Source organism: Centrocercus urophasianus, unplaced genomic scaffold (assembly GCF_019232065.1).
Source record: "Centrocercus urophasianus isolate 14NV4802_14NV808 unplaced genomic scaffold, USGS_Curo_1.0 seq_11, whole genome shotgun sequence".
NCBI classification, from domain to species: Eukaryota; Metazoa; Chordata; class Aves; order Galliformes; family Phasianidae; genus Centrocercus; species Centrocercus urophasianus.
This window is the reverse complement of record NW_024884253.1, coordinates 860,617-879,436: the sequence shown is the minus strand read 5'-3', so window position 1 is coordinate 879,436 and position 18,820 is coordinate 860,617. Positions and strand designations below refer to the sequence as shown.

General features: G+C 42.4%; 1 non-coding gene across 1 annotated transcript; it reads left to right on the top strand.

The window, feature by feature from the left end:
- Nucleotides 1-3,469: 3,469 nt before the first annotated feature.
- Nucleotides 3,470-3,542, top strand: TRNAF-GAA. The gene has a single exon. It is a non-coding gene; the product is annotated as a tRNA-Phe (tRNA).
- Nucleotides 3,543-18,820: the final 15,278 nt, after the last annotated feature.

Sequence of the window (18,820 nt, the reverse complement as noted above, 5' to 3'; positions counted from 1 at the left end):
TGCCCTTCATGACAACATGGTTTAACAGCCTGATGCTATCTAGATGTCTCAGGAAGCCCCGGCATGAGGATAATAAGGTGCCAGAAAAACTATACAGAAGAACATCTAGCTCAAAACCCAATCTCAAACACTTTCCATGAGATAATGCCTACAGGAGGGTGCAATAATAGAAAGAACATTTGGTGTTATATCATCAAATACTCTCCCAAACTCCAGAGATTCATGGCTCAGGCACAAGAAGAGCCAAAGTATGTAGTTTCATGTCTACATACTCTTCATGGATTTTTTTCCTTCCATTAGTTTAGCTCATCACTTTCTGATTGCCTGTATGTTTGGCAATCTACAAGGTCCTACAGTAGTGAGCTGAGCATATAAGTAGATATTGTGTGAATCAGTTGTCCTTTTCCTTTGTTTAGAGGTTAGCATTTGATAATTTGAAATGATAAATGCTAGTTGCTACATCAAAAGAGACAATAAGCTATCAAACCCTTATGACTTCTTTCTACATCTGGCAATATCCTTCCTATTTCCTTTTCTTTCTTTCTTTCTTTTTTTTTTTTTTTTTTTTTTTTTAAATACTGAATAATCACAACTTATACAACCATTCTCAGAACAGAAGTGACTTTATTGTACTTCTCAAATTGTTAGTATTTCTCATATCCTTTATTGTAAAGGGATACTAAAACTGCAAATAATATTCAAGATGTTGGATATTGGGAAAAATTTATTCTCTAAAAGAGTAGTGAGGTATTGGAGCAGGCTGCCCAGGGAGCTGATGGACCCACCATCCCTGGGGATTTTAAGAAATGTAGAGATGTGGTACTGAGAGACACGGTTCAGTGGCATGGTGGGGATGGGTCAACAATTGGACTAGATGATCTTAGAGGTCTTTTCTGATCTTAATGAATCTATGATTCTACAAGAATGAAATGGGATGTTTGCAGTAGGAATGAGGACAGGTAAGAGAAGAACTTCTTGTACAGCCCAGAAGAATTCACACTCTATGGATCACAAGAATCACAAGAATCACAAGAATCACAAGGTTGGAAACGATCTATAAGATCATCCAGTCCAACCGTCTCCTCATCACCATTGCCACCACTAGTACTAAACCATATCACGCAGCACGTCATCCAGACACGTCTTGAACACTGCCAGGGACGGTGACTCCACCACCTCCCTGGGCAGGCCATTCCAGTGCCTGACTACTCTCTGAGAGAAGAAGTTCTTCCTTATGTCCAACCTGAACCTCCTCTGATATAACTTGCGGCCATTGCCCCGTGTCCTGCTCGTTGCCTGGGAGAAGAGGCCAAATCCCTCTTCACTACAACCTCCCTTCAGGTGCAAGGGAGACTCAAGTGACCTAAGTAGAGCACCAGATTAAAATAAAAGAAGTATGAGTCTGCCTATCAGAAACTTTCTGGCATACACAGATTAAGCATAGACAGAGATAAAAAAGGAGGACAGTCTCATTCAGAGGAAAAAAATGACACGTGGAGAGGGTATTTTTCAATCAGGAGACCATAGTGGTTGTCTGTCTCTTTTCCATGGCAATGGATAAGGTGTAGAACAGTTTTCTCAAATCTCTGTATACAGTGCAGCAGCAAACTGGACTTGATCACGGCAGAAAGAGGTGTCCATAGCTCTGGCTCAAAAAGCAGTGTCTGCTAGAAGTAGAGATTTTGACCTGCCCACAATGCAGCTAGAACAGTGAGTGCAACTTCTGTTCTCACACTTCACTCTCCTTCCTTAGAAGAGATCCCTACAGAGCTTCAGCTCTTAGGTCTGAAAAACTGGGGAGTCAAGTTGAATTTCTTTCTCTTCACTGAGGGAAGTCTGAGCTTCCAAGTCTTTCTAGTCTGACATGATGAACTGGCAGCACCACTCTGCTTTCTGATCACTTTGCTCATAGACTTTCAGTTGTGATGCTACTCCGCTTCTCCATCTTGAATGAGTCAACTTCACAGCAAGAAATTTCTAATTTAACTGCAATGTAGCACTTACTTCAAAGCTTGTTCTTTATCAGGTGCTTCACTTCCTTATTTCCTCCGGCACTGCTAACATTTGCTAGCACAGCTTATCTTTCACAAGGAATTTTGTAACCAGCTGATGCCTGAGTATTTCCAGCAATGCAGAGTGGGTTGCCAAATACCATAGTTCCCATGTTGGGATCATCTTTTCCTGTCTGGGGAAAGCTGGTGAGAAATAGATATTTTATTTTATTTTATTTTATTTCATTTTATTTTATTTTAGTTTAGTTTAGTTTAGTTTAGTTTAGTTTAGTTTAGTTTAGTTTATTTCTGGGCTTCTGCAGTCAGTTTCTTTTGCAAGGAGAAAGCCGGTGAAGCAAAAATGGTATAGATGAAAAGGCAGAGCTGAATCACAGGTGAGACAGGCTACTGCAGATGCTCACCTGGCAGGTCTCCTTTTCCTAGAGGGAAACCTGAAGGTGACTCCTTGCCAGATATTCACTCACAGGGAAATGAATACCTTGCCAGGGTGCAGATGATTTAGGCTCTATGGAATGATGCCTTAGCCCAGCCTCTGAGAAAACCTGTTTGAAGTTACCAGTGTAAGAATCACAGAAACATAGAATTGTTTGAGTTGTAAGGGACCTTGAAAAGTCATCTAGTCCAGCTCCCCTGCAATGAACAAGAACACCTACAGCTAGATCAGAGCCACATTCAGCCTGACTTTGAATGTCTACAGATGTGGGGCATCCACCACCAGTGCTTCACTACCCTAATCATAAAAAATTTGTCCTTATATCCAATCTAAATCTCCTCTCTTTTGGTTAGAAACCATTTCTCCTTGTCTTATCATACCAGACCCTGATTGTTATCATTCCTATTGGTCTCTGATAATTGATGTTTGGGCCAAATGTTTCAGCATAGGTTTAAGCATTGGTTACAGACCCCTAATGAGAGGTAAAAGACAAGATGGATACATGTCTTCCAGCTTCTTGAATATGGCTCAAAGGGAATGGAATGCATGTAGTGGTCATGTTCATGTTATGCAATGGTTCTTCTCCCTCTGCCACTTTCAGAGACAGAGAACTGAAATAGGCATGACCTACAAGGAGGCATTTTATGTCCTTAGATGTCTGGTGCTTTCAAGGGTCCCAAGAATGTCCAAACCAAGGCAGAATGCTATGAGACCGGGATGAAAGACTTGACGTGGGGCATGAAGAAAGTCTGCAGTCACCTGGAGTGGGAGCTGTGGGACAACTGATCTTCTGACGCCCTTTGTAGTTTATCCAATGGATATCAAGTGCCTGGAGATAAGAAGTTAACCTGCAAACTAGGGCTCAGGGGATCTCATCACTTTATACAAGTATCTGAATTTATGCCCTTCTCAAACATTTCCAGTAACAGGACAAGAGTCAAATGTCCACAAAGCCAGTCTGAATGGTATTGGTCTAAAATATAATTGTTACATCAGGTTTTGCAAATAATCATGCCAGGGCAGGGCTGAAGTAGCTCAGCTGGGAGAGCGTTAGACTGAAGATCTAAAGGTCCCTGGTTCAATCCCGGGCTTCAGCAGTGTTTTGCAGTAGTTTTGAACATTCCAGTTCTGGGCTCACCGGCACAAAACAGACATGGCATGGAAAAACTGTAGAAAGTGCAGCAAAGGGACAGGAAGGGACTGGAAAAGACTACCATGTAAGAAAGGGTTAACTTCAGTCTGAATTACAACTTACCTTGAAGCAAATTCTCTCACTAAAATTTGTCTTTTTTTTCTCCAGGTGGAAAAGTTTTGATACATCTAATTGTTGCTTATAGAGAAACAGCTCCATATCTCTGATGAACCTTTCTACCCTTTCCTGATACTCTTCTATTCCTAGACCAACCTTTTTGAGATGATAGCACTGAAGTGCAAGCACCCCAAAAGTTCCACATGTGAGTAACTGTGTTTTCTGTTTTTCTCAGTGTTTCTTCCTGACTGATTAGTGGTCTGTGGAGGCCTTCAGGCAAATAGTAGAGACAAGACCTCAACTTCAAGTTCTCTGGAAAATGAAGTGAAAATCAGTGAACTTCTGATTATACATTTCTCAGGTCTCTTCCAAAATAGAGCAAAGGCCTCTTATTTCTCCTTTTCAGTCTATTGGTGCTATTTAACCTTTGGACATAACATTATCATATCATGCAGTGCTTGATGAATAATGATTACTGAATAATAAACAGTGAGTAATGACTTATGCGTATGTGAATGACATCACGACCTGCTCAAGCCTTGAAGAGATATCTTGAGTCTTCTGGGCAAATCTCTCTGCCTACAACCACCATCCACTATCAGGTAGGTCCAGAACAGGCATTGCTCTCCTTCACAGCTCATCAAATCTACCAGCTGCTCACCCAGCACAGCCTTTTGCAGATCTGACTCTTTTGGGCAGGTTTCTCTAGTTCAGTGATACATCAGATAGAAAATGCATTTCCTTTGACCCTTTACTCTTATTTTCTATGCCTACATCAGGACTCAGTTAGGTGTGTAAGAATCCCAGGCAGTGCTCACAGCTTTAGGAACACCTAAATATGCTGAACTTCTCTGACTTCATCTACCACGCTACAGAAGTGAAGCCTTGGACCCTAAGGACAGAAGGAAAATAAGATAGCAGACATATTGATCATGAGTCAGAGAGCAATGAGCTGGCAGAAGCTTAGAGTTCAAGCAGTCTAACTAAACAGTATTTTGACTCGATGCTAGACTCTTGGTTTAACATTTATGCTGAGAATCTAGAGTCACTGCTTGGATACCAGTACTGCCCAGTGCCCCTCCAGAATGCTTAAATATGCTCACTGTCATTCTCCTAAGCAATGCCCATCTGTGCCTCAGGAATAACATGAAGCAGGGATCACTCCCAAGTGGAAGTTTGGACATAGGGAATTGCTACTGACTAGGGCAGTAGGGGAGAAGATTTTAGCAGTATGGAACAGGCTGTGCTGCCCTTCAGCATGACCTGGACAGGCTGGAGAGTTAAGCAGAAAGGTTCATTATAAGATTCAACACGAGCAAGTTCTACACCTGGGGAAGAATAACCACATGCATATATACAGGTTAGGGGCTGACCTGCTGGAAAGGAGCACTGCAGGGAAGGACGTGGGTGTCCTGGTGGACAACAGGTAGACCATGAGCCAGCACTGTGCTCTCATGGCCAAGAATATTAGTGGCATCCTGCAGTGCATTGCAAATAGCATGGCCAGCAGGTCAAGGGAGGTGACATCAGTGCCACTGAACAGAACAGACCAAAGAGCACTTGGTGTTTTCCACCACTATTCTCCATGATGGATCACTTCCACCCTTATCTCAGGAAATTAAGAAGTGGTAGCCACAATGAAGATGAGGATTTGGAGTAGAGATGAACAGATAAATCACATCCAGTTAAATGAATTCCCTGAACTGAAAAGTGTCAGGGGACCAGGTCAAGGCCAGGTTGGATAGTGCCCTGGGCAGCCTGATCCAGTGGGTGGCAACTCTGCCCATGGCAGGGGGTTTGGAATTATATGATCTTTAAGGTCCCTTCCAACCTAAACCATTCAATAATTCTAAGGAATGGAAGAAATTTTCAGGGGCTGCCACGTGGATTTGTTCTATACTTGTTTCTCCCTGGTATATCTTTACAGACACTATTGGAGGATTCATGGCCTAAGCCACCACCATGAATGTGCTGGTGACAACTGTGCATCCCCAGCACAGCCTCAGCCCAGTGCAAGGAAATGCCTGTAAACAAACTGCTTTGAATCCTGATCCACAGCTGTGGGATGGCAAAGGAAAGACTCCTACTAATGCTTGCAACAGACGTTGCACCCTGCAGGATGCAAAGAAATCCCTAGAGACCATAACGCAGTAACAGTAGAACTAATAATATCCGATGCCAGCTCCACTCTTCCCTAAAGCAGCTCCAGCTCAAGCCTCAGCACTGTAAATTCCAATGTTTCTCTGCCTTTAGCTCAAAGAAGGGTTAACAACAGCCTCGTTCTTGCTCACCGGGAGGCAGCGAGGGAAGGTGCAGCATGAATAAAGGGAAAGGTGCGGAATGATTAACAGGAAGGTGCAGGATGATTAAGGCAGTGGGCGGCAAGCAGTGTGGGGGCAGCTGACCTGCCAGTGCCTTCGCCCAGCCCACACGCAGAGATCCATCAGCCTGCATTGGACCCCCACACCACCTCCTTCTGAGTCCTTTTGTGCACAGCTGCTCCACGCTCCTCCCTCCCCACAAATCCTTTCAGCTCTGCCAATGACATTCAGCTCTTAGATTTATGCTCTTCCTATTTCCCCTTCTTTCACTCAATTCCTTCTGTCCTGCCTGAATCCTTTAGTACATTTGGGAAAGTTCACATTAAAACCACTGACTACAGATCATAGCAGGGTTACTGCATATGTAGTTGTGCTTTGTGGGGTTGGACAGAAAATTCCAACCTTCTGTTCTGCAGTCACTGTGAAACACTGCTGCAGTGCTAGTGCAGCTGCCCTGACAATACCTTCAAGTGGAGGGGCACACGTCTTCCTATCTTCTTTTTTTCTGTTTTTTGTTTGTTTGTTTGTTTGTTTGTTTGTTTGTTTTGTGATGGCATTCCTGTGCAGTGTTTGAGACATTTCTTCCATCTTACATTCTTGAAGGAACTACTGTAATATATAGATTAATCAGGCATATTGGGCTAAGTGGAAGCACATCTGCTTTGTTTCTTTGTCAATAGCTAACATGAGAAGGCAATTATTTTATTAATGCGTCAGTTTCCCCAATCAGAAAATGAAGCAAAATTGTCCAGTGGGCTTGAAAAATGCCCTGAGACCTGACAGGGAGAAACAAAGAACACGCAGACAATAAAAGACATTTCCAGCCCTGAAGATTAATTTACTAAATTACACAGGAGCTACAAGATGAGGAAAGGATTATTATTTGCATTCCATGGGAGCAATAATGCTATGATGACTACTCCAGGCATAATGACATTAAGGTTTGGTTTGTGCTGCAGTGCAGAGCTCTTGGAGATGCAGCAGCACTGTGCTGAGAACAAACAGTTTGTGTGAGGCCCTAAAGGTATTCACACACGTTTGTGCTTCTCATGCAGTGTGGAGCCTAGATTATGATAGAAACCACACATGCTTGCAGAAAGAGATGCTCTCTGCTGTCCTAGCTACAGTGGGTGTACAGAAGATGCAACACAGACCTTCCAATGGATGACTAGCTTTGAATTCCTAGAACCATGGAATCATACAGTCATTAAGGTCTGAAAAGACCTTTAAGATCATCTAGTCTAAACATCAACCCATCCCCACCATGCCCACTAAAGCATGACCCCCTCAGTGCCACATCTCCACATTTCTTGGATACCTCCCAGGGCAGGGACTTTACCACTCCCCTGAGCAGCCTGTTCCAATTTCTCTGGAAATCAAGATTTGTCTTTTTCAACTGAAGCTGCTTGGATTTTGAAAAGCACAGAGTCCACCTGGTGAACTCATGTTGTACATGACTTACCCAGCATTGTCCTTTGGATGACAGACACGATGTGGGCAATTTATCCAGTCAGGTCATACAGCAAGGTCCTGGGAAATTTCAGGTTAACATTATTTTTTGCTGCCTAAGGAGCATCCCAAAGCATGGTTAGGTTATGCACCATGCTAAAATAAGAATAAAATAATAATTTAAAAAAAAAAAAACAAAACAACAACCTCTTTCAGCTATCCAGGACCTGATCTGAATATCCAGTGCTAAAAATGCAGAGTAATAAAACCAGTCTTTGGACCCAGCTCAATTCTTCAAAGGTACTAAAATAAATAGTTAAAACACTTGTGAAGGGTCTTAGATTTAGTATATATGGTTGATTAATTAATTGCAGTTTAGACTGTTATTTGGTCTGTTAAGTGTTTGGGCTGTTAACTTTTGGGCAATGGGCTATCCTTCATTTTCAGTTTGAATAGTGAAGTCTAATTTTATTTGTGACTGCAGGGAGCTAGCAGAGGAAAAGGAAAGAACATGAAGCACTGCTCATTACAAGTGGAAGTAGGCTATTTAAATATGCAAACTGTGTTCAAAAACGCTCAGAGAAAGAGGGTTGTGGAGCTCCTGCTGTCGCTTCTAAGATAAGGACTATTTCATTTCCTTCCCCAAGGTGGGATTCAGGCCAGGGCAAGAGTGAATGATACTGTGCCATCCTTTGGGAACATATAGGAGGTGACAGATTGGGTAGCCCATGAAGAAGGGTGGTTGGGTTGCACTGTGGTTCTCAACCACAATCATCTCTAGGGCATACAACATTCTCATCAAAGCTCTAAATTCACATAGTTAACATAAAACACAGGAATCTTAAGGGAGGATTGATTTCAATTACTCAATATCTTTTAGGGCTTTAAGCTTTGCTAGGACAAGGGGAAACTGATAGGACAAGGAGAAATGGTTTTAAAATAAAGGGGGGGAGATTTAGATGAGATGTCAGGGAATTTTTGTACAGAGAAACTAATACAGGCTGTCCAGAGAGGTTGTGGATGCCCGATCTCTGGAGATGTTCAGGGCCAGGTTGGATGGGGACCTGGGCAGCCTAATCTGCTGCTTGATCTAGCTGTTGGCAGCCCTGCCTGCATCAGGGGAATTAGAAGGGATTGAGGTCCCTTCCAACATAAACCATGTTACGGTTCTATGATTCTATGAAACCACACTTAAATCAGCTTCTTATGCTACATGTATTATGATGACAGGCTGAGCAAGCTGGGCTTATTCAGCCTGGAGAAAGGAAGGCTGCGGGGTGACTTCATTGCAGCCTTCCAGTACCTAAAGGGAGCCTACAAACAGGAGGGGAGTCAACTCTTTGAAAGGGTTAATAACTGCAGGACAAGGGAAAATGGTTTTAAGTTGACGGAGGGAAGATTTAGGTTGGATGCCAGGGAGAAGTTCTTTACTATGAGAGTGGTGAGGTGCTGGAACAGGCTGCCCAGAAAGGTTGTGGATGCCCCGTTCCTGGAGGTGTTCAAGGCCAGGTTGGATGGGGGGTTAGGGGGGAGATAAAAAAGGAATGCCACAATTCCTAGGCAAGCAGAAAACAGATAAAATAATAACATATGGTAGAAACAAATGCAAAACTATCTCCCTGATGAACAAATTCACTAGCCATATTTAGAACATGGTGGACAGACCTTTCATCCCCATGTGATTTGGTGGTGTTGACTCCAGGCTCAGGTTCTCCTTTCTTTCACCCTGACACGGGGAAACTCCTAGAGTCATTTTGAGTCAGTGTCTCTGCCTCCAATATTTTCCTGCCAGCCTGGTTACGTGGGTGATTCTCTGCTCTAGTTTTCAAGCAGAAGTTCTCATAAATTGACGGAGGAGGCTTTGGCACCTCCACAGGAGGAGCGAGAGAGAGAGAGAGAGAGAGAAAAGTATATGGAGGAGGAGGAGACATGAAATGGGCTTTTGAAAAACCATGAAATTAGCATAGAAAACGGCGGCAGCTTTTCTTAACTCGGACTGAGTGAGAGGCAGTACAGTTGCCTGCTGATTATGAAGCCACCCTATTACAGATCCTGATGGGTGGCCACAGATGTGTTGGATTGCCTGTTGCTTCAGGGAAGCTAGCTTTGCAGCTACAGTCCCAACCTGAAATTTTGCAAAAGCTTTACAAGATCTCTTGTGTTATAGCCATTAAAAAAAGAAAGAAAGAATTTAAAAAAAAAAAAAAAAAAAAAGGATATGCAAATAAATCCAGGACTGGAGGGGCTGCAAAGCCACTGGAAATGTATTTGTGTTCACCCAAAGAATTTTAGTCATTAAGGTCCCAGGTCATCACCTGCAGCATTAAGCTTTTAACTAAATCTTCTGTTAACACCTCTTTTTTTCGTAAGTTCTCTTGAAAAGCCAGTCGACATTGTTATTTAAGTGATTCCCTGAGGAAAGACAGATTAGCTCAGGGTTTGGAGCTGGCTTTGTTAGCTAAATAGATTGACATCTCTCAGCTGCCTGATGCTTCTGGAGCAAATGTGAGGTGTCTGCACATAATCTCAAACCAGTCATATTCTTGGGCAGCACAAAGTCCCTAGGCAGCCTGATCTAATGAGTTGTAGCCTTGCCCATGGCAAGAGGGTTGGAACTAGATGATTTCTAAAGACCCTTCCAACCTAAGCCATTCTATGATTCTATGATTCTTAGAAATGGTGGATTTCTATCAGACTGCAGTTCATAGGTGGTTTTTGCAGCTAAGATCATGCATCTATGTTTGGTTCGTAAATTTGGTGTAGATGTAACTATACGACCATTACCAAATCTATGGGAAGCACATGGTTACACAACAAGATGAGGGAGCTTTTATTCCTGCCAGTCTGCTCAGCTGTGGCTAGCTGAGAAGCATGTTGGAAGAAACGCATAAAGATCACTGAGTCCAACTCCTGGCTCCACACAGGATCATCCAGAATCCAAACCCTGTGGAGCTTTGGGATGATCCCCACAGATGTAGATCAACCAGAATCCCCAGATCTCCTTCTGCAGGGCTGTTCTCCAGCCTCTCATCATCCAGTCTGTACATACATCCAGGTGGGTCCTATCCCAAGGTGCAAAACTTGACACTTGCTTTTGTTTAACTTCATTCAGTTGGTGATTTCTCAGACTTCCAAGGCCTCTCTGCCCTTAAAAGAATGTAGAAACACTTTTTTTCTGTCAGCCTTGTAATTTTATTCTGAAAAACACATTGGCACTGCTCAGGAGAGCTGCTGGAGTCTGGAGCTGAAAGCTAGGACCTTTCCAAAGGCTGAGCAGGACTCAACATCATGAAAACTTCATTAAGGGAAATTAAGACTGGATATAAGAAAAGTTGTTGGTGGTGAGGTGCTGGAACTGGTTGCCCAGATATCTGGTGGATGCCTCACCTTCGGAGACATTCAAGGTCAAACTGAATGGGACTCGGAGTAACCTGATCTAGATGTAGAGGTCCCTGTTCATTGCAGGAGAGCTGGACTAGATGGCTTTTAAGGGTCTCATCCAACTCAAATGAATCTATTCTATGAAACCTTACTTCTAGAAACACAGTTTACCAGTTTGTGCATGCACTGATAAAGAATCCAAGTGAAGCATGGGAATGAAATATAAGCACCCCTGGTGTGACCCATGAGAGTCATAGCTACAAGTGCTGTGGGGTGTTGTCCACACCTGCCATAGATGGGGTTCACCTATGTGTTTGTTGAGGGTCTGGAGCACAAATCTTACGAGCAGCTGAGGGAACTGGGATTATTCAGTCTGAAGAAGAGGAGGCTCAGGGGAGACCTTATAGCTCTCTACAACTATGGAGGTTGTAGTGAAGTGGGAGTTGGTCTCTTATCCCAGATAACAGCAATAGGATGAGAGGGAATGACCTGAAGTTGCACCAGGCAAGGTTCAGTTGGATATTAAGAATTTTTTTTTTCTTCAAAAGAGTGGTTGGGCACTGGAATAGTCTTCCCAGAGAAATAATTGAGTTACCACCCCTGGAAGTGCTCAAGAAATGTGTAGATGTGGTACTTAGGGATGTTTTAGTGTGAAGTACTAGTGGTAAGTGGACTAGGTCCAACCTTAAAGATTCTATGATTCCCCAGGTGGGTTAAACACATTGGAGACCAAATATAAACAAGAGAAGAAAGTGAGTCAGGAGTTGTCAGGAAAATGAGGCAAGCACTACAAATATCAACACTTGGTAGCAATCCCATAGCCATATGCAGTGTTAATCCTCTAGCAGTGCTTGGGAGTTTATCCCACTTCAGGCCTAGTGACTGTTGAGATAAATAGTTACAAAATGATTTCACACACTGTCGGCAGCTCAAGCAATGCTTACAAATGGAGAAGGAGAGATTTTCCAAGGAAAATGTTATAAATTAATGGTAGAGCTAAACTTTCTGAAGAATCCATTTCCCTCCATACCAGCTTGTGAGGATGCTAAAACACCAATTTAATCCCCCCATGCTTCTCCTTCATCCCATATTTCATATCCCCAGATCAGGTTTATTCTAGAAAGCCTCCCTCATAGCCACAGTATTTTGCAGGATCCTTCTTTCTTCCCACCTTCATTGGTAAATGCTTGCTTTCCCCTCCAGGTGAACTTTTTCCTTGCTGCTGCTCAGGCTGGTTCCCTCTTGCAGGTGGGTGTACTCAACATGGAGCTGAGCAGGTGGGCAGCACAGACAGCAAGCAGGTCCATGCTCTGGAAATGTGTTACTAGCTCTTCCTATTCCTTACTGGAAGGTTTCTGTTGTCACTCCCAAGAGACCACGACTTCCCTCCTGTGTCCACTCCCTCTTACAGCCACCCTTGCTAGCACATTTTATGGGTGTGAAGGACAGGGATAAAAAGTGAGTGAAGAGAGTGGAAAAGGAGAGATCAGTGTACATACAATATGAGGAAAGCTGAAAAATGAGGTTGAAGATCTCCCTCCTTCTCTTCCTTGTCTTTTTATGAGATGGTTTGAGATGAATGCAAATAACTGGGACTGATGTGAATGTGGGTCACAGTGTGAATATAGGTGGGGAAGAAAGAGGACCTTAAATCAGTCCAGGTTCTGGAGATGGTTTGAGAGCATCTCAGATGCTGTGCTATTCCTGCATTGTGTGATGGCCTCTTCTCCTGCCAAAGTGAGCAAGGGCACTAGAAATACCTGTGAACAGTAATAGAACTTACTAGCTAAAGATAGAAATGTCAATAGTGAAAAAAAGTGCTTCAATTGTTATCCCAGTCTTTTTGAACGTATCTATATGAGCTTTTAAATACGGTAATGCCAAGAAAACTGGCAGCTGAAGAAATTCCTGCACTCTTATTCTTAGGAATTGGAATAAGCAAAGGAAAAGAAGTTCCACTGCTGTCTATATCAGAGCTTTACTCAAATCACCCTCTGCTGACAGAGGTGTTTGATGGATTATGGCTTTACTCCATACCACCATCCTGTTGTTCTGCTGACCAAGCTGAAAATTGTCTCTGCAGTCAAGATGCAGAATCAAACTTGTCTCTGTTAATGTTTTGTTATCTGGTAAAGGGTTGGAATGACTAAAAAGCAAAACTGCAAAAAGAGCCTGTTCCTTAGGGAATGAGCAGTTTTGCTCTCCAAAAAATGCCTAGCTAGAGGATAGGATGAGGTCAGAACTCTCTCTTTCCCTATTCCAGGAATTCATTACATCTAACTCCCTCCTGACATCTGAGTTTAACCAGAATTATACCAATTCTATAGGTATGGAGATCCATTTATGTAACCTACATCAGCATGCCATATCACTGCCATGGTCATAGGTTGATGCCAATAATTTTCTTAATAATATCCAAAATATTATGGCCAAGATCCATATACTCTGTGCCTGTTAGTCTCTTGATCCTTCAGCTCTGCCAGAGAGAAGGAGAGAAAGGTTGGTGATGTGAGAGATTTAGCACTGCTTATCTCCTGAGCAAGGTTTTTCATATTAACCAAGAAACTCCGAGAGGACAGCAAAGAGCTGGCTGAAAGCTCTTTATTCTAATGGATGGTAAACTTAGGATTTACAGTCAAGATGTCCTTAATCAGTTTATCTCTGTTCTTCTTATGTTGCCTTCTAACTTGACCATATGTTATCTATCCTTAGTGTTTATCTCAGATATGCTGAATCTGTCATATTCTTATCCATTACAAGAAAAAACAACTTCTCCATTTGTATGATAGGTTTTCATTTTCCAGAGTCCTTCTCAGCCACTTAAGATGGTTGATGACCCAGGCCTTTTTACTCTCTTACATCATCTTCAGTTTATCATCCACATTCCTACGCTGTTTCTTTATTATTTACCTCATCTTTCTCTCTGTTCTGAGATGAGTGGTCTCTTTTCTCTCTATCTCTTTTCTCTTAAAGTTTGAAGTAAATTCACTTGAAAGTCATAGGAATTCATAAGAAACAATCTCCTGAGCACAGTTCAATGACGCTGATGCCAGCATTATGAAGGCTGTGTTTTCCTGGATAGCTGACTGTTTGCAGCTCTTGCAAATAAAAAAGAATTAGAAAAAATGAGGACTCAAGAGGTGTGTGAGTAATACAATATCATCTGTGGGGACACGTGCTGGGATAACACACAAAAACAAGTTGAGAACACGGAGTACATTCACCTGCAATTTAACTCTTCACCACACCTAGGCACGTTCTGGTGCTGCAATTAGGAAAACTGAGTAACAGTGATGTGATTTGCTTTAGTTGTTTTGATGGAGAACAGAATCTAATGCTGTTTTTCCTTTCCAGTGGGTTGTAGCTGTCAGAGTTATATAATAAAGCTTAATTTAATTGTACTGAAGAAGAACAAGGCTATGAACTCCACCAATTACCAAGTAAGGGACTAAGCAGCTGGATGCTCCATTATATGTTTGACCCAGTCCATAGCACCCAAACTTAGCACTTCCTCATCTCACTGCATTTCCCCTCGTTAATAGCAAACAACACAATGAAGCTTCTTCCTCTTCTTGCAGCCAAATATGACCAAATATTAGCTTTATGTCTTCTATGGACCTGTTATTGAGGACCAACCAGCCAAGGTTGAACATTAATGACCTCCTGCTACCTGATAAGACTCTGAGAAAAGCGATCTCCATTGGCACGGAGGTGGCATTCATTCCAGCTGACTTTCTCACCTCCAAAGAAGGCTGCAGCTCTGTGAGAGGAACAAACATACCATAGAAGGGAAGCAGGCTCTGCCAAGTGCTGCAGAAATGGGACACAGATGGTATCTTAAATGAGAACGGAAGTTTATTTGGGGGCTCTGCACATGACGTAGCACTGCAGCTCTTGCAGCTCTTGCAACAGATGACAGACTAGGATTTCAGAGCTGGTGATGAGATAATTTTGAAGCAGTCTCTCTCCACAGAGCTATTAGCTTGTATAAAATAAATGAAAATCAAAGAAGATAGAAGAAGGAGAATAATAAGAAAGAGAAGAAGAAGAAGAAAAAGAAGAAGAAGAAGAAGAAAAAGAAAAAGAAGAAAAAGATGTAGAAACCAATAGATGGTTCTGTAAGGGCATGTATGTGTTAACTTTTAATATATCCAATTTACTAATATTCCAATATCATTCACAGCTGTTGTTGGCTGGTTAGTCAGCCCATATGTTTGCGCTGATTGGCCAAGTGGCCACTGCTAATGGAAATACAAGAGGATTACATTTCCTTCTGCATCCATAAACTTGTGTCTGTCTCTGTACCCACAGAATCATGGAATAGTTGGAGTTGGAAAGTCTCTTGAGGTCACCTGGTCCAAACACCCAGCTTGAATGGGGCTGCTACAGCCAATTGCCCAGGACTTTGGCCAAATGGCTTTTGAATTCCTCCAAGGATGAATTCTACAGTATCTGGGCAATCAGTACCAAGCTTCTCAACCTCTCCTTGTGTGATTCCAGTCCCTTCAACACCTTCCTGTCCCTTTGCTGCACTTTCTACAGTTTTTCCATGCCATGTCTGTTTTGTGCTGGTGAGCCCAGAACTGGAATGTTCAAAACTACTGCAAAACACTGCTGAAGCCCGGGACCTTTAGATCTTCAGTCTAACGCTCTCCCAGCTGAGCTACTTCAGCCCTGCCCTGGCATGATTATTTGCAAAACCTGATGTGGTATAATTATCTTTCAGCCCTATTCAGACTGGCTTTCTATACACTAGCTGGTGAGTCAAAGAAGTCATTTCAGGGAACAGATGGCTCAAAAGCAATGGTCTTGCCAACTGCATCATCGCAGGATCCTTGTAACTGTAAATCACCTCTCTGCATACAGAGGCTCTGTGTGTGAGCCTTTAATAACAGCATGCTTCTGGGTGATGTATAGTAGATAAGCAGGGAAAGAAAGATTCTCTTCCTGAATGGCTGAAAAAAGAGTACATTTACCTTCAGATTAGGGAAGGGAAGAATCTCTTGCAAATCATTTCAAGGAAGTGGAGATGAAGCTACTGACAAGGTCCCTCTGGATGGTATCCCTTCTTTCTGTTGTATAAACTGTACCACTCAGCTTAGCATCATCCACAGAGTGAAGAGAGTGACAAATGATTTGTAGGAAGTTCTCAACAAATGACTGTGAATATAAGGAGAAGAAAAAGGACATTCAAGCATGGATTGTTCTCTGTCTGCTTCTGCTTTTGAAAAGGCTCTTTGTCCTCTTTCTCGGATACTAATTCTTCATCATGCTGTTTAGGATTAGACTTAGATATCAGTTGTTCTGGCTAATTTCATTATCATCTGTAGGGTTAGACTTGTCTGCAATGCCACTTCTGCTCTGTGGTCTACAACACATACTGCTAATTGCGGAACAAAGATCACAACTGAATGGAGCACAGGGGTGTTTGCAACTCTGGAAATAATCAAATGACAGTACCAGAGAAAATGTGTTAATTACATTTCCAAACTGGTTGTATGTATCCAAAATAGCAAAGGAAGAACAGCTGTATCTCAGGTCCTTCTTGAAGGGAGAGATTTGGGCATGCTGGTAAGAATTAAGAACACAGAGCTCCTTTATGTACCTAAAGACAAAGATCTAAGTTATAAAATTCAGCAAAAAAATCTGGAGTTAAACAGCAACCTCATTAGATGCCCATTTGAGACCATTACCATGGAACAGGTATTTTAATATCTTTTTGCTGACCCCCTGTAGCATTGGGGTTTTCATAGAGCCTGGCTAATCCTTTCACATCAATCTGTCTTTCTGCAGCTGGGGAGTGAAAGCCAGGCATATTCATGCAGTGATATGAGAGAAGTTTACCCAGCACATCAACTTACTCTGCCAATAGAGAACTCTATCTCCCAGGACAGACTGTTTATGACCTTTCATAGAATCATTGAAACACAGAATTGTTTGAGTTGGAAGAGACCCTTAAATGTCATCTGTTCCAGCTCCCCTGCAATGAACAGGGACATCTGCTGCTAGATTGGATTGCTCAGAGCCCTGTCCAGCCTGAGCTTGAATGTCTCCAAGGATGGGGCATCCACCACCTCTCTGGGCAACCGGTTCCTGTGCCTCAGCACCATTATCATAAAAAAACTTCTTCTCTCCAATCTAAATGTCCCCTCTTTTAGTTTGAAACAATTTCCCCTTGTCCTATCACAACAGACCCCACTAAAGAGTGTGTCCCCTTTTTTCTTATAGCTCCCCTTTCTTCTAGCCCCAAGATCTTGGCCGTGGCTTTGTTGAACCTCACGAGGTTCTCCTGGGCCCATTGCTCAGCCTGTCTGGATCTCTCTGGATGCCATCCTGTCCCTCAGCCCTGTCAACTGCACCACAAAGCTTGATGTCATCAAATCTCAACCTAATAACCCCTCAACTCCTGTTATATTTTGTGTCTGGTGGAAACAGCAAACCTGGAATATTGCTCAGGGATTTGAAGTCATAGCAGAGTCATTAGGTATCAGTCCTGAAGCTGTCTCACCCCCACTGGGACATCAGGATCCAAAAGAAAGTAGTTGGGGTTTGTTCCCATCAAGTTCATCCAATTATTCCTGAAAGAGTATCAGAGAAAATCTTTTTGGTAAGAGCAACCTTCCTGAAAAGAAAAGAAAATAGAAGTACAATTGATCTTTTTTTTTTTTTAAAAAAAAAAAAAAGCGATAACAACAAAACTTCCATAAAACCAAGGCCATAGGTTCAGAGCTGGTCTGTCTATATTTATCTACAGAAGATGCTTGTGGGAGCAGTTTCTTCAGCACGATGACTAAGGATCCTACAAATACAGTTTGGAACAGCCTGCAGGAATAGAAAACTCTTTCTAGAATGTTGTTACTCATTTGGATACTGAAGGCAGAAAGAAAAAGGATTGCATAGCCAGATGATTTGTTAGATGATTATTGTGGAGTCTGTCACAACTGTTTACTTTGCTCTTGAAGGGATACTAATGTTTAGAGCATGCATCTGCTCCAGGTCTATTTATTCTCTAAATACCAGGTCTATTCTGAAACATGAGTGCCTAGGATTCTTTTGAAGGAGACCTTGAGCACCGCTTTGTTCTTTCCTTAAGAGTTGTGAGCCACTTAGCATTATCAATAGCCATGACCTGCACTGTCAAATTCCTAGAAGGCAAAATGGGTACATCAGTCTGACAGGTAACAAGGACCACATGAGAAGTACTTTTTCCTGAGCCTGGCAGGACTTTTTCTGTCATTGAGGTGTGAAAAATGTTCCTGGGGTAGAATTTATTTCACCTGACTTCTCAAAGGCCAAAAAGGCAAAACTCTCTCCCACCAATCACTAGAAAGAACTCTAATAGAAGTAGGAAACATTGGTGGTGAATTCACAAAATGGATTTTACTTAAAAATAGAATCATCAAATCATAGAATTGTTTGAGTTGAAATGGACTCTTAAAGGCCATTTTGTTCAACTCCTCTGCAATGACAGGGGCATTTACAGCCAGATCAGATTGCTCAGAGCCCTGTCCAGCCTGACCTTGAATCTCTTCAGGGCTGGGACATCCACCATGTCTCTGTCCTGAAGCACAGTGTGTGGTTTGAGGATGAAGTATCAGCTCAGAAGTTAATGCACAGTTTTAATTAAGCTATAACATGCTCTTATGCAAATAAGCCATTCCACGGGGTTCTCCAGAAATTGTGTCACAAGATGGACTGGCTCCCATCAAAAGCTTGTCTTCAAATTTAATTAGAACTCACAGCCCAGGTCAATTTTGGGTCTGTATAAATCCTGCCTAGCACTCCTGTTGATCTCCACTATTCCTGAATTCTGTGAGTCTGTGCATTGGGTCTGGGCTCTCAGCTTCCTGATCTAGCCGTAGATATCCCTGTTCATTTCAGGAGTGTTGGAGTAGCTGACCTTTAACGGTCCTTTCCAACTTAAATGATTCCTTGATTCTATGATTTAGGGTTATCTAGAATGAAAGAGTCAGAG